The sequence below is a fragment of the Mirounga leonina genome, unplaced genomic scaffold, assembly GCF_011800145.1.
Source record: "Mirounga leonina isolate KUSES-001 unplaced genomic scaffold, KU_Mleo_1.0 Mir_101664, whole genome shotgun sequence".
Classification (NCBI taxonomy): Eukaryota; Metazoa; Chordata; class Mammalia; order Carnivora; family Phocidae; genus Mirounga; species Mirounga leonina.
Genome location: NW_023270175.1, coordinates 14,587,898 through 14,601,946, shown reverse-complemented (window position 1 = coordinate 14,601,946; position 14,049 = coordinate 14,587,898). Strand labels below are relative to the sequence as shown.

The window sequence follows — 14,049 nt, the reverse complement described above, 5'->3', positions numbered from 1 at the left end:
GTAGTCATCATCCAGCTACAATCAACTCAAGGCCACTTTTGTTTCATCTCTACCTCCCACCACTCCCTCCTCCAATTATCATCTTCAGAAAAGAATTAAGAAGACACTGTGCTCAAAAAGTACACTGAGAAAAATCCAAAGATACGGAAGTATCAAAGATTAGCAAGAAGTCAAGAATTTAGCAATGTAACTGTCACCCTACACAACTACTTGTTAGGCGGAAAATTTAAGAATTCAGTTAAAAACAAAGAAATAGCCATCTTTAAGAAATTTTAAGAAAGTTCTTAAGATCCAAAGGGCATATTTAAAATTATATCTACAAGGATAAAAAGGAATATGTGATGAAAATGAACTTAAATATCTGCAATTAGCTTGTATTCATATAGCACCTCGGCTCAAAACGAAAAAAAACAGACTATTTAACATAATGTGTCATAAAATTACAATTCAACCACTTGAAAAACCACTGAACACTTATGCCTTAACTGGTCCTTCTGATCCCTAATTATAGATTGATATCAATGTAAAAAGAAAAACCAAGCATTTTAACCGAAGTGGTTTAAAATGTTCAAAATTAACCCCACCGTTCATTGGAAAATATACGAAATCAAGTCTAAACTACCTGTATTGTATGTCATTAAACAGAAATGTATCCACTTTCCAGGGCCAGTTTTTTTTTTTTTTAATAAGTTCACATATACCCTGAAACGCAACGCGCTAGGCTACAGAATTAGAAGACCGCCTCCTGCTCTTGCTCCTAACCAATACGCAGAGAGAGAAGGTTGGCAGGAAAGTGCTGCGAGGACAGTAACAAACACCAGCAGCTCCCGAGCAGGCCCTGCTAGAGCCAGGAATGACGCACTTCGGTAACCCGACTCTTTCTCCCCTCCACCCCCGCCCCCAGCAGCGGTGCTGACACCGCCAACAGCCCGGAGTAGGAAAAAAGACAACAGAAAAAAGGCAGAGGTTGGACCGCACCAGGTTTCATCAAGAAACCTCGATTATTCCTCTTTCGACACTAACCACTAGGACTAAACAGGAAAAGAAGCTTCGTGCTTAAGCAAGTCCCATCATGGTGGTTTAAGAGTCACTAAATTAAGCTGATAATGAGTCCAATCCACAGAGACAAATACAGGGTGTGGCTGCCGTGAAATACGGCGGTCCGTGGGAGAAAAGGGGTATGGAATTTACACTCCAGTACGAGGGGAAGATGGGGCTTTACCGGGGGGGGGGGGGGGCGGCCCGCGCATTTTAAGGAACCATTTCAAAGCAACACAAGCTTTTCGTTTACTTAAACCTAATCCCACAGATCAAAAGTTTCTAATAGATAGATCGTGTAAACTGTAAATAACCATTTAATCAAACACCATGACCCTCAATTAAGAAACTACATCCAAGCGAGAGGAGGAGGGAGGGGGAAGGGAGGGGTGGTAGGCAACAACATATAAAACATTTCTAGGCCACCGAGGAGAAAGTCTCACAAGCCGGATGAAACTACTAATGCAATATTAAAAATTAAAGCTGAACACTGCAGCACGAAAAATCTCACGATAAAACCCATTACAGTTCAGAATTAAAAATAAAATGACATATACACGAAGGGAGAGCGGAAACTAAATGTCGAAAGTACAGCGGTTTATAAAAAACTAAAGGCAAAACAAGACCTCCTCGCGACAAAAAAAAAAAGGGCAGAAATCAACAATACGTTTACGAATGTAGGCCAGAAGAAAATGGGAACGGGGCTCAAAGTTTTGCGGAACTACTTGATGCTGTTTCCCACACCTTCTCTCTCCCATGGCCCAACAGACCCTTTTCGTGCTAAAATCGCCGTCCACAGATCACCGGGTACGCGAGAGAAGAAAAAAGAAAGTCAACCCCAAGCAAGAATAAAAGTGTGGAGGGAAAAAGCAGAAGCTGCCTACCTGGGGCAAGGATCAGCTCAGTTCGTGCCTTGAGAAAGACAGTGCGGGTGGGGGTGGGAACGAAAAGCAGCACTAAAACTAAAACAAAAGTGGCGCCAAAACCCCCCAACAAACAGCCTTCCACTCCCGCCCTTCCCCCCTCCTCCCATGCCAGGCAGGCAGGGCCCCCTTCGGGGCAAGGTCTGCACGCGGGGGCCAACACCACCAGACCCCAGCCTATTTATAAAATTGTTGCCCGAAGAAAACTGACCGAAGTCGGGCCTCAGAAGGGATGGAGAGATCGATGCCAATCGCTTTCCCAAGCAGTTCCCCCACCACGCGCTGGAGATGATGGGGCGGGGGAGAAGCAGAGGGGCCCGTCACATGAATGTTGTTCCCTCTCTAGGAAGGGAGGAAGAGAGGGAGGGAGCGCAGGGAGGGAGGAAAGGAAAGAGGGGAAGGGAGGGGGCACGAGGGAGGGGTGTGATCAGAGTAGATTTTCCCTCGCCTCCCTCGGTCCGAGGCCCAAATATACACAACTGAGCCTCCGCTTCTCCCCTCCCCCCTAGGTTCCCAGCACCACCATTTTGCTCTCTTCCTTCCCCTCACCACGATACCGCGCTCTCCCCCACCCCAGCCACGGCCTCCCCGGCTTTCCTCCCCCGACTACGGCTCGCACTCCACCCCACCTCCAGTTTGGGCTCTCCCAGGCTTAAGAGCCTGCCGGAGAAAAGGCACCTAAATCTAATGCTACACAGAGAAGCGGAGCCTCCATCTTGCGCTGCTCCGCGTTCTCCATTTTGGGCCACCCATGGGGGGGGGTCTCCGTGGAGGCCCCGAGGGAGAGTTGGGCGAGGGAAGGAAGAGAGAATCTTCAGCGAGGGTAGTCGAAAAGAAGAGTCCGTGCAGTAGAAAGCCACTCTAGGAGTAGGAGGTAGGGAGGAAGGGGGGCTGGAAGTTCCTTGGTAGTGTTGAGGTAGCCACTTGGGGGGAGAAGGCAGAAAGAAGGGTTGGGGGTTACGCGGGGACGGGGAGGCTTCTCCCCGTCTTGACTTAGCCACCCGCTCCATGGCTGGCCCCGTTGGGAGCAAAGGGAGTAGAGGGGAAATTAAATGGCAACAGAGTGCCCATTCTCTTTCCCTCCCAACTCCTCTCTCGCGCCCTATTTCAACCATACACACCTCACAGTGGGCCCCGCGCCCTCCGGGTGCCCCTCCAAACTTCTAGAAGCTTCGCCTCCGCCATTTTATAACTTACCTCCCCCCTCAGCGTACACAGAGGCAGCAACGAGACTGTTCGCCTCCCCCACTCCTCCTTCCTTCTTTCTCAGGCCGGGGGCTTCTTCACCCCTGGGCTGGTACAAGATATTTTCCCCTTCCTCTTCTTTACACCCTCGAATTCTACTCAGGGACGGAAGCTCCCGCGGTTCTAGAGCGGTGGGGGGTTTTGAAAGTGGCGGTCGGATCCGGCGGGTTTTTTTTTCTTTTTTTTTTTCTTTTTTTTTTTTTTTTTTTTTGGTGGCGCTTCGGGATTGTTTGGGGTGTTCGCTCTTCGGCGACTTGGAGGCGAATGGAACGCGCAGGCGCCATCTGTCGGCCACGAACCCGCGCTCGGCTCCTGTTGGGAGGGAGCGGCATCTAGCGGCAGAGAGCTGGCACTGCAACGCTTGTCTCCCAGCGTCCTCCTCCCTATCACCGACCAATCGTGGCCGACTGCCTCCCGGGTTCAGCGTCTCCGACGCCGTCTGCGAACGAGGCGCCCGCAGGGGCGCGCCGCCGAGTGGGGTAAACAAGGTGCCGTGCCCGCGCCTGACTTACTCATTCGTTTGGCAGCGCTTCCGCCGCGGACCGGAGTGGGCCGCGTTTCCTCTTTCTTTAATGGGGGGAGGGGGTCCGAAAGAAGGTCGTTAGGGATGTCCGGCAGAGCCCCGAGCCGTGGGAAATCGGAAACTGGGCTCAGTCGGAACTCGTCCCCCGGGCCCCTGCGCCCCGCGCGCAGCCCGAGGTTGGCAGCCCAGTCGGGCATCACCCTTCCCTGTCCCCTCCTCTGACACGCCCCAGCGAGGGGCCTTCCGCCCTAGTTCCGGACCCTCGCTTCCCCGCGGTCCCTAATCCTTCCCACCAAAAGAACTCTACTGGCGGAACTCTGGCACCTGATCCTAAGTGATTTAGGGGTTTTGCTTTTTGAGTTTCTGTTTTGTTTTGTTTGCTTTTCGCTTCGGCTGTGGAGAGAAAGCAAGCCGATTCTCTACCAGGAAGACTTGACACTGGAGAAAAAAAATTTTTCTTTACATCCCACTATTCCCGACTCCCAGAAAACGTGGTCTCTCTCTCTCTAGGGTCTGGGAGACTTAAGGAACTGGGCTACTAGGCTAGGCCGGGCGCTCGACCAATTTATTCTTGACTCCTGGCGGGGGGGGGGGGGGGGGGGGAAGGAAACGGGACGGAGCGAAGTGGAGGGAAATCGAAATTTGGGCTGAAGGAGTCCCGGGGGACCTACCCGTTTTTCCCCCGCCTTCCTCGATTATCCACCGTCTTCCTGGAAACGTGGGACCCGGCGGCCTTGCGACTTTGTTGAGAATTTTGGTTCCTTCTTATCCTGCCTCTTCACCCCTCCCCCAAGGTGTTTGAAGTGCGAAAAGACCCCTTGCGCTCCTTTGACCCCCAGTTAACGCAAGTCTTTATTACCCTTTTTATTTTTTTTGTTTCGAATCCAGCCTCCCGGACCTTTGACCGCCGAGAGCTCTCTACGCGGGGGAGAAAAACTCGGGGAGGGCCTGTCCCCTCCGAAGCGCCGCTTTTCCTAGGACAGGAAGAAGTGACCTATTACATGTCTCCATTGCTGTTATAGAAGTTCCCAGATTGATACAATAGTGTGTAGCTAAGAGCTCTTCGTTCCTCTTTACTTTTAAAAATTTTTGGTTAGACTATTCCCTTAATATTAAATTACCTTTTAATTACAAGAAAAGGAGTAAATGTATTTAATAACAAGACAAATTTCCTAAATGAGGAGAAACGAAAGCCCCGTGTAAACCGTGGAGATTTCACCCGGTATAACCTCTAAAGCATTCCTAATGCAATATAATGATTAATCTCATTCCTCAAATTATATACCGCGCTTGTTTTAGTTTCTCTCCCATTCTCTGTGCTTACTGTTTGTTTTTTTCCTGCAACTTTAAAAAAGAATTATGGTATATTTAATCAACTGAATAATAAAAGTTAAACAGAAGCATCTAAATATCAATAACAAGAAATAAAATCCAAGACATTTTTACTTACCTCTGAAGCTTTCGGGAGTGGAATACTATTCAAAATAAATTTCCATTTCTTTTATAGACCATCTTTGGTAGAATGTTATACAGTTTTTAATAGATTCAAGTTACAGAATGATGCAGCTAGAACATTAAATAGGGAGTAGTGGAAAATTTACAGTTACATAAGTTAATGCAAAATTCCACTTAAAGTAATAGAAAAATTGGGCTCTGTACCAAATCATTTTACATTAATTTAGTTCAATTGTGCCAATTTAATATCAATTGATACTAAATGATTTCCTATCTTATAGCTGAAAACTACTGATTTTCTGCTCCAAATATCACATTATAGTACATGGTGCAAATAGTTTTTCATCTATTTTATAAATTCACATTCTCATCTGATTGTGTAGCAACTTAGACTTCAAACAATTTTATACTTCGAAAAGTTCTTCTGTTTGGTAAACTTACTTTCATCTTGTGAAAAATACCATTGAAGAAAATAACTGTAACTGGTATAACATCAGATAAAATTTTATAGCAAATTTATACTGATATGTAAGTATGTTTCACAATAGCCTCTCTTCCTAGAGCTTATTCACAAGAATATTTATTGAGCCTTCAGTGTGTGCAGATCACAGTGCTATGTGCCCCAGTCCTATCCTAAGAAGTGAAATTTATTGCATAGGGTACTGAAAGATCAAAGAGTAAACCCTAGGAATTTGAGGACAAAGTGAGAAAATGCCATCAAATGAAATATGTAACTGACATAAAATAAACTTTAATTATTTGTAACCTATCCTTCAAAAAAAAAATCCTTCATAATATTGTAATGACAGAAGCTTTTGGTGCCTGATGAGAAATAAGAAAAAGGAAAGTTGAATACTTAGAATATTTGATGCTATTTAAGGAACAAGACACTATTTGATGCAAAAATATTCTGGTCACTAGAAATGCACACCCAACAGTGTGACAGAGATAATCTTCTAGCCTTACCATAATCTGAATAAAGCATCCCACAGTTCTCTTTAACTCCATCTATACAAATGGAGCAAGCGTCTTTTTTTTTTTTTTTAAAGATTTGATTGATTTATTTGACAGAGAGAGACACAGCGAGAGAGGGAACACAAGCAGGGGGAGTGAGATAGGGAGAAGCAGGCTCCCCGCTGAGCAGGGAGCCCGATGTGGGACTGGATCCCAGGACTCCCGGATCATGACCTGAGCCCTGAGCCGAAGGCAGACGCTTAACGACTGAGCCACCCAGGTGCCCCTGGAGCAAGCTTCTGATTATAAATTAAGTTTCCTAGATAGCCTCCTACTCTAAGCAGCATGTATATATTCTGTATTTTCTAACACCATTCTAAATGTGACCTAAAATCCAGAAGCCTGAAGATGGTTAAATTTGAGTCCACAGAAATTTAAAATTATGTATGTCAAAATACCATAAACAAAGTCAAAAGATAAAGTATAAGCAGAATATATTTGCTACATGAATGGAAAAGGCGTAATACATATGAAGAACTCTCACAAATCAGTAAGACAAAAATACTCCAATAGAAAAATGGAGAAAGGATATAAAAGAGTCAACTTATTGGATAAGAAATGCAGATGGCACCTGGGTGGCTCAGCTGGTTGAGCTTCCCACTCTTGGTTTCAGCTTAGGTCATGATCTCCTGGTTGTGGGATTGAGCCCTAGGTTGGGCTCTGCGCTCAGTGCAGAGGCTGCTTCAGATTCTTTCTCCCTCTTCCCTCCCCCTCTGCCCCTCCCCGCTTACACACACTCTATCTCTCTTATCTTTCTCTAAAATGAATTTTTTAAAAAAGAAATGCAGATAGCTAATAAATACATAAAACAGTGCTCAATTTAATTCACCACTAAGGCCTGCAAATTAAATACACTTTGCCTACCAGATTGGCAGAGATGAAAAATTTTGGTAACACTCAGTGAAGAACTAAGAATTCTCGGGGCCCCTGGGTGGCTCAGTCGGTTAAGCGACTGCCTTCGGCTCAGGTCATGATCCTGGAGTCCCGGGATCGAGTCCCGCATCGGGCTCCATGCTCAGCAGGGAGTCTGCTTCTCCCTCTCCTGCTCCCCCCTCTTGTGCTCTTTCTCTCTCTCAAATAAATAAATAAAATCTTTAAAAAAAAAAAAAAAAGAACTAAGAATTCTCATATATCGCTAGTGGGAATTATTTAAAAACAAGGTATCTCATAACATACAAAGTATAAAATTAGGGGCGCCTGGGTGGCTCAGTTGGTTGAGCGTCTGCCTTGGGCTCAGGTCATGATCCCAGGGTCCTGAGGTCAAGCCCCGCATCTGGCTCCCTCCTCAGCAGGGGAGTCTGCTTTTCCCTCTCCCTCTGCCTGCCACTCTCCCTGCTTGTGCTCTCTCTGTCAAGTAAATAAATAAAATCTTAAAAAACCAAATGTAAAATTAGCCTAACACTTGTATTTCTAGGAATCTGTCATACAGATATGCTTGTACAAATTACACAAAGATCTATGTAGTAAAACTTTCATCATAGCTTTGTAATAAAGAGAAACTGAAAATAGAAATGGCATCATTTAGGGAATTGGTTAAAGAAATTTATGATACAGGGCGCCTGGGTGGCTCAGTCGTTAAGCGTCTGCCTTCAGCTCAGGTCATGATCCTGGGATCCTGGGATCCTGGGATGGAGTCCCGCATCGGGCTCCCTGCTCAGCGGGAGGCCTGCTTCTCCCTCTCCCACTCCCCCTGCTTGTGTTCCTGCTCTCGCTGTGTCTCTCTCTGTCAAATAAATAAATAAAATCTTTAAAAAAAAAAAAAAGAAATTTATGATACATCCATACAATGGGGTCCTATTTCCATTTAAGCAATTAAGTACAGGGGCACCTGGCTGGCTCAGTTGGTAGAGCATGAGACTCTTGATCTCGAGGTCGTGAGTTCAAACCCCACATTGGGTGTGGAGCCTACTTAAAATTAAAAACAATTTTAAGAAGCAACTACATATTTATCTACTGACATCCAAATGTCTAAGATATGTTGTTAAGTGAAAAAACAATTTGTAAATAGCTTGTATAGTGTGATCCCATTTGTGAATATATATATTTATATACACATATATGTGCTTACATATGCATAAAGCATTCTTGAAGAATATATAGAAAACCTAACAATTACTTCTCAGGAAAGAGGTTGTGCAGGCTTCCAGGATTTGTCATTTTACTTTCACTTTATACTTTGCTACCTTATGTGAATTTTTTTACAGTAAGGGGACATTACTTATGTGATTTTTAAGATCTAATACTGGTTACTATAGAAAACAATTTGGCACTTTCTTATAAAGTTAAGCATATATTTACCATATGACCCAGCAATCTTGGTCTCTTAGTCCTGAGCATTTATCCTAGAGAAATGAAAATGTATGTTTATCCAAAAACCTGCATACAAATGCTCATAGCAGATTTACTTTTGATAGCCAAAAGCAAGAAACAATCCAAATGTCCATCAACCGGCAGATGGTTGAACAAACTGTCGTATGGTCATACAATGGAATACTACTCAGCCATACATGGGACATCTTGGATGAACCTAAAGAGCATTATGCTTACTGGAAAAAGCCAATCTCAAAGAATTACACATCGTATGATTCCATTATGTAATATTCTCAAAATGTCAAAATTACAGTGATGGAGAACAGATCAGTGGTTGCTAAAGCCTAGGGTTGAGGAAAGGGTGTGACTATTGATGGGTAACGGGAGGGGGTTTCTTTGCAATGGTGAAACAGTTGTGTATCGTGATTGTGTGTTTACTTAAATCAACGCATTATAAAATTTCATAGAACTACAAACACACACACACAAGTGCATGAAAAAGTGTGAAATTGGATAAGGTCTGTACTTGAGTTAATAGTACTGTATCAATGTCAGTTTCCTGGGCTTGACAATGTACTATGGTTATATAAACTATTACCATCGGGAAAGCTGCGTGAAGGGTACATGGGAATTCTCTGTATTATTTCTGCAACTTTTTGTGATTTCAAAATTAAAAAGTTGTCATAAAAAATTGAATGCTGGGGGCGCCTGGCTGGCTCAGTCAGAAGAGCATGTGACTCTTGATCTCAGGGTCATGAGTTTGAGCCCCACGTTGGGTGTAGAGATCACTTAAATGAATAAATAAATAAAAACTTGAAAAAAAATTTAATGCTGGTAATAAAAGAAAAAAATCTCTGGTTAGTGGAAAGGTAATTACGCCATTGTAAATTAATAAACTGAATTTCTAGTTTTTGTGAACTTTGATATAGTGATTTAATTTCTGAAATCCTTATCATAACCCCTGTATGAATTTGTATGATTAAGGGCCTGATACTTTGACACTCAGGAGTACACTTTGGACCTGTGGCGTCAACAGGAAGTAGACATACCAATAAGCCTTGTCCCAAACGAATAGCTGGCGTCTTCGAAGGCATCTCAAATACCATATTATTGAATTTGCTGATATTTTTTCACTTTGAATAACATACAGTATTTCTAGTATGAGTTGATGGAACTGAAGCTGTATCTGTATACAACAGATTGTCTCTCACATCCAACCCCTCCCATTTCTCATCTGAGCTACAGTAATAGACCCATGTCCAGTTTCTTTTGCATCCAATCCAGTACTGATTAGAATACCACCTTACTTCCAACTGTTATGCTTACTTACTTGCTTCATTCTTCCTTCCTTACTTTAACTTACTCGCTTGCATACTCTCTTACTGGCTCAGTAGGCCTACAACAATGCTCCTCGAATGTTAATGTGCTTAAGGATAATCTGGAGATCTTGCTAAAGTGCAAATTGTGATTCAGTAGGTTTGAGGTTCTGGTGGGACCTGAGATTATGCACTTCTTTTTTTTTTTTTTTTTTAAGATTTTATTTATTTATTTGACAGACACAGCGGAAGAGAGGGAACACAAGCAGGGGGAGCGGCAGAGGGAGAAGCAGGCTTCCTGCCGACCAGGGAGCCCAATGCGGGGCTCGATCCCAGGACCCCGCAGGGATCATGACCTGAGCCGAAGGCAGACGCTTCACGACTGAGCCACCCAGGCGCCCCAGAGATTCTGCATTTCTAACAAACTCCCAGGTCATGCCCAGCCCACGCAGCTGGTCTAAAGTCCACACTTTGAGTGTGAGGGCCAGAGGAACAAAGTACAAACTCTTTAGGGTAACTTTCAGTGCCTTCCACGGTCTTCTCCAAATCTCATCGCTCATAACTGTGAACTCTGCTGGGGCAATGTCTGTATAGGTCCCTGTTTATCCCCAGCACTTAGTATGGAGTCTGAAACAGGAGAGGTGCTCAAAAAATATTTGTTGAATGATTAAAGGAATGAAGGAATAAACTAAACAACTCCCTCCAGCTCACATACCATACTTCCTGGGCAAACTAAATTACTTCCCATTTTCCTAGTACTTTCCCACCTCTGTACATTTGCTCACACTCTTTTCTCTCCTTTCCCAAGATTTGCCCTATTCAAATTCTCTTCATCCTTAAATGCCCAGTTTAAGTGAGAAAATCTCCATGAGCCTTCCTGATGTCCCAATATGGAAATAATCTCATGTTATGAGGCTTCTCCCTACCAGATTTCAAATGCCTTGCAAATAATAATCCTAATAGTATTCGTATTTTGTTCACATTTGCTATAACCACCATGCCTAGCACAGATGTTAGCATATAGCAGAAAATCAATGTTTATTAAACTAAAACGGGAAAATAAAGAATTTTCCAGATCAGCACTATGTATTAGAACTTTTCGTGATTATGGAAATTTTTGTAATCTGTGCTGTCCAGTATGATACACACAAGTAGCTATTGAGCACGTGAAATGTGGCTAGAGTGAGGAACTGCATTTTTAATTTTAATTAATTAAAACTTAAATGTAAATAGCTACATGTGACTAGTGGCTATGTACTGGACAGTAGCTATCTAGACAATTTTAGTTAACAATTGTTCTTCATTCAATAGTATTTACTGAGTACCTCCTAGGTGCCAGACACAGAATAGGCTAGGGGCTGGTGATACAAAGATGAATAATTCATGGTGCTTGACCTCAAAGAGCTTGCAACCTATTAAGAAAAGATAGTCAGGATCAAATAAATCCAATCAAGTGTTATAGGTGCTATTATAGAAGATTGACAAAATAGAATGTGTGTACAAAGGTGAATGTGGGCATGAGTCAGAAAAGGCTTTATAAGGGAGTTAAGAGTTAAATTACATAGTGTTCATTAGGCAAACAAAAGATAAAGAGCTTTGCTCTGGGAGGAGTGTGAACAAAGGCATGGAAAGTCAAAACAGAGAGCCCCTCTCCTCCTGGAACCACAAATAGTTTGTTTGGCTAACAACTAGGAAGTGGATGGCAGAGAGCTCTATTAAAAGGAGAGCTGGAGAAGTTTATGCTGGAGACAAATGCCGGATCCCAATTGCAGCCCCCGCCCCCCGAATGCCCATGCTAAGGAAGGAGTTTGCTACCTATAGGCAATGGGGTGCCATGGAAGCAACGTGCTCAGTTTGACATTTTTTTAGAAAGATGTCTCTGGATGATGGAGGGAGAGACAATCTAAGAAGTTGTAGCCAGGGCGCAAGGGTGCAAGAGCACCTGACACGGGATCCCAAACAGATCAGGTTCAGCCACTTACCACTAACAAAATCCACAGGCAGAGAAAGGGGTGGTGATAAGAAAGGGATTTATTTCAGAGAGGCCACCACCGGGAAAACAGCAGACTAGCGTCTCAGAGACTGTCTCCAAAGTGCTGAAAATCCTTCCAGGTTCCTATAAGGAAAATGTGGGACAAAGGTCGGTGGGTACATGCTGGTGGGTAGGAAAGGTCAGGTTGATCATTGTCTTGGGGTCAGTCATGCGGGGTCTTGCTGGCTCAGGGCGGTCCTTATTGCTTGAGGGGAAAGTTTCAGTTCCCATCCCAGGATGCTTTGCCCACCGGGTCTTTTGCCTGAGTTAAGCGATAAGCTGGAAAGGAACTTAATCAATTAGAAAGTTTAAGGTCAAAATGGAGGTAGTTGAAGTCCTCTTTAAAGGTGATGGGGCTTGGACTGAACAGTGGAAGTAGAAATGTAGTCAGGGTCTAGATAGGGTACATGTGCTTTTTGGTCTGAAATAAGATGATAATTACAGTAAGCATCTTTGTCTTTATTTGATAATCCATTCAATTTTCCTTTTTTTTTTTTTTTTTTTTGCATATGGAGACATAGCTTTTCACTGGCCAAATCTCCATGGAAGCAAAGTAGAAACTTAGTATGAATATCCGGAAATTTCAAGGAAAAAAACTACCTTCTGCCTTCTGCTTAAATCATTTGAGAAATACTAACCAAAATAATCCATCCCTATGAGTAGCTAATTCTTTCGTCACTCAGTGCTGGGACTGGTCCTAGTTATTTGTATTAAGTAGTTAAACATGTCATAGGATTTGTTGTGTAGACAGATGACATTGGCATTATTTTTTGAGTGCCAACATTTAATAAACAACAACAAAAAAGACTTACCAAGGCACAGGCAGACCTATCAACTCAGACTTATGGATTATTTTTTTTTAAGATTTTATTTATTTATTTGACACAGAGAGAGAGAGCACAAGCAGGGGGAGCCCACTGAGCAGAGAGCCTGACATGGGGCTCAATCCCAGGACCCCAGGATCATGACCTGAGCCAAAGGCAGATGCTTAACCAACTGAGCCACCCAGGCGCCCCTTATGGATTATTTTAAGGGTCCTATTGTGTTGCAAGATTTTTCAATGTGTTCAGGAGACATTTATCAGTTTAACCTATACCCATTCAATGATTACATTATTCTTCTTTTTGTTTGTTGCTGTTGTAGAACTCTTTGGTGGGCATTATTTTTTATAGAAATAGCACTAATTTTGGAAGCAGAAGCATCGGTAGCAGAAAAACAGACATACACACACCCCAAAATAAACATTTTTTACCTATTTCCCTATATGACTGAAAGTGATTTGGTTAAAATTAGCATTGCCCAGGATCTCCAATAAGACTGTCTTTCTTTTTTTAAGACTCCCTTTTATTGGCACTCATGCAAGCTTATAAAGCCAAGATCAGGGACCCCTGGGTGGCGCATCCAACTCTTTGTTTCGGCTCAGGTCATGGTCTCATGGTCTTTAGATAGAGCCCACGTTGGGCTCTGAACTGAGTGTGGAGTCTGCTTAGGACTTCTCTCTCCCTCTCCCTCTGCCCCTCCCCTCCTCTCTCTTCTATGTATGGGGGGGGGGGCTTTTAAAAAAAGCCAAGATCATATTAATGCCTAGGAGGGACACTAACATTAATAACAACAAAGACTGTTACTTGAATTTAAGTGTATTTGGTATTAGTAACTACCAACATTAAGTAAAATTCAAACACTTGAACCCCCGTAAGCATTTGATGTCTATCATTGGTAGCATGTTTACTGTTATGTGCTGATAGCACTTCTAGTGTTAGACACTAGAAATTAATGTTAGAACTGCTTGTGGAAAGGTTAAGAGGTGTGAAGAAAAGATGAAGGGAGAATTGCAAAGTGGAAGAAGAAACTTCTGAGAAAATACATTTTATCCCCAAAATATAGACAACACTGGATTAGATTCCGGACCAAACCCTTTTTTTAAGCTATAAAGGGTATTATTGGGAAAATTGGCAAAATTTGAATAAGGTCTAATAGATTATGTAATAATATTGGGGCAATGTTAATTTCCTGATTTTGGTAGTCATATTGTAGTTACCAGGAGATTGTCTTCATTTTTTTTTTTTAAGATTTTATTTATTTATTTGACAGAGAGAGACACAGCGAGAGAGGGAACACAAGCAGGGGCAGTGGGAGAGGGAGAAGCAGGCTTCCCGCGGAGCAGAGAGCCCGATATGGGACTCGATCCCAGGA

General features: G+C 43.2%; 1 protein-coding gene and 1 non-coding gene across 4 annotated transcripts in view; one reads left to right on the top strand and one right to left on the bottom strand.

Annotated features, from left to right (window-relative positions):
- STAG2 (stromal antigen 2) overlaps nt 1–3,387 on the bottom strand; it is a 133,100-nt gene extending 129,713 nt beyond the window's left edge. Inside the window, exon 1 of one of the 3 annotated variants that reach the window (XM_035008336.1) lies at nt 3,159–3,387. The gene's annotated coding sequence lies outside the window, so the exon portion shown is untranslated. Of the gene's footprint in view, nt 1–1,922; nt 1,941–2,172; nt 2,304–3,158 lie in introns of those variants that run through there. The other 2 variants (XM_035008333.1, XM_035008341.1) reach the window with 2 other exon arrangements.
- A 4,637-nt stretch (nt 3,388–8,024) lies between these two features.
- Nucleotides 8,025–8,097, top strand: TRNAK-CUU. Its single transcript has one exon. It is a non-coding gene; the product is annotated as a tRNA-Lys (tRNA).
- Nucleotides 8,098–14,049: the final 5,952 nt, after the last annotated feature.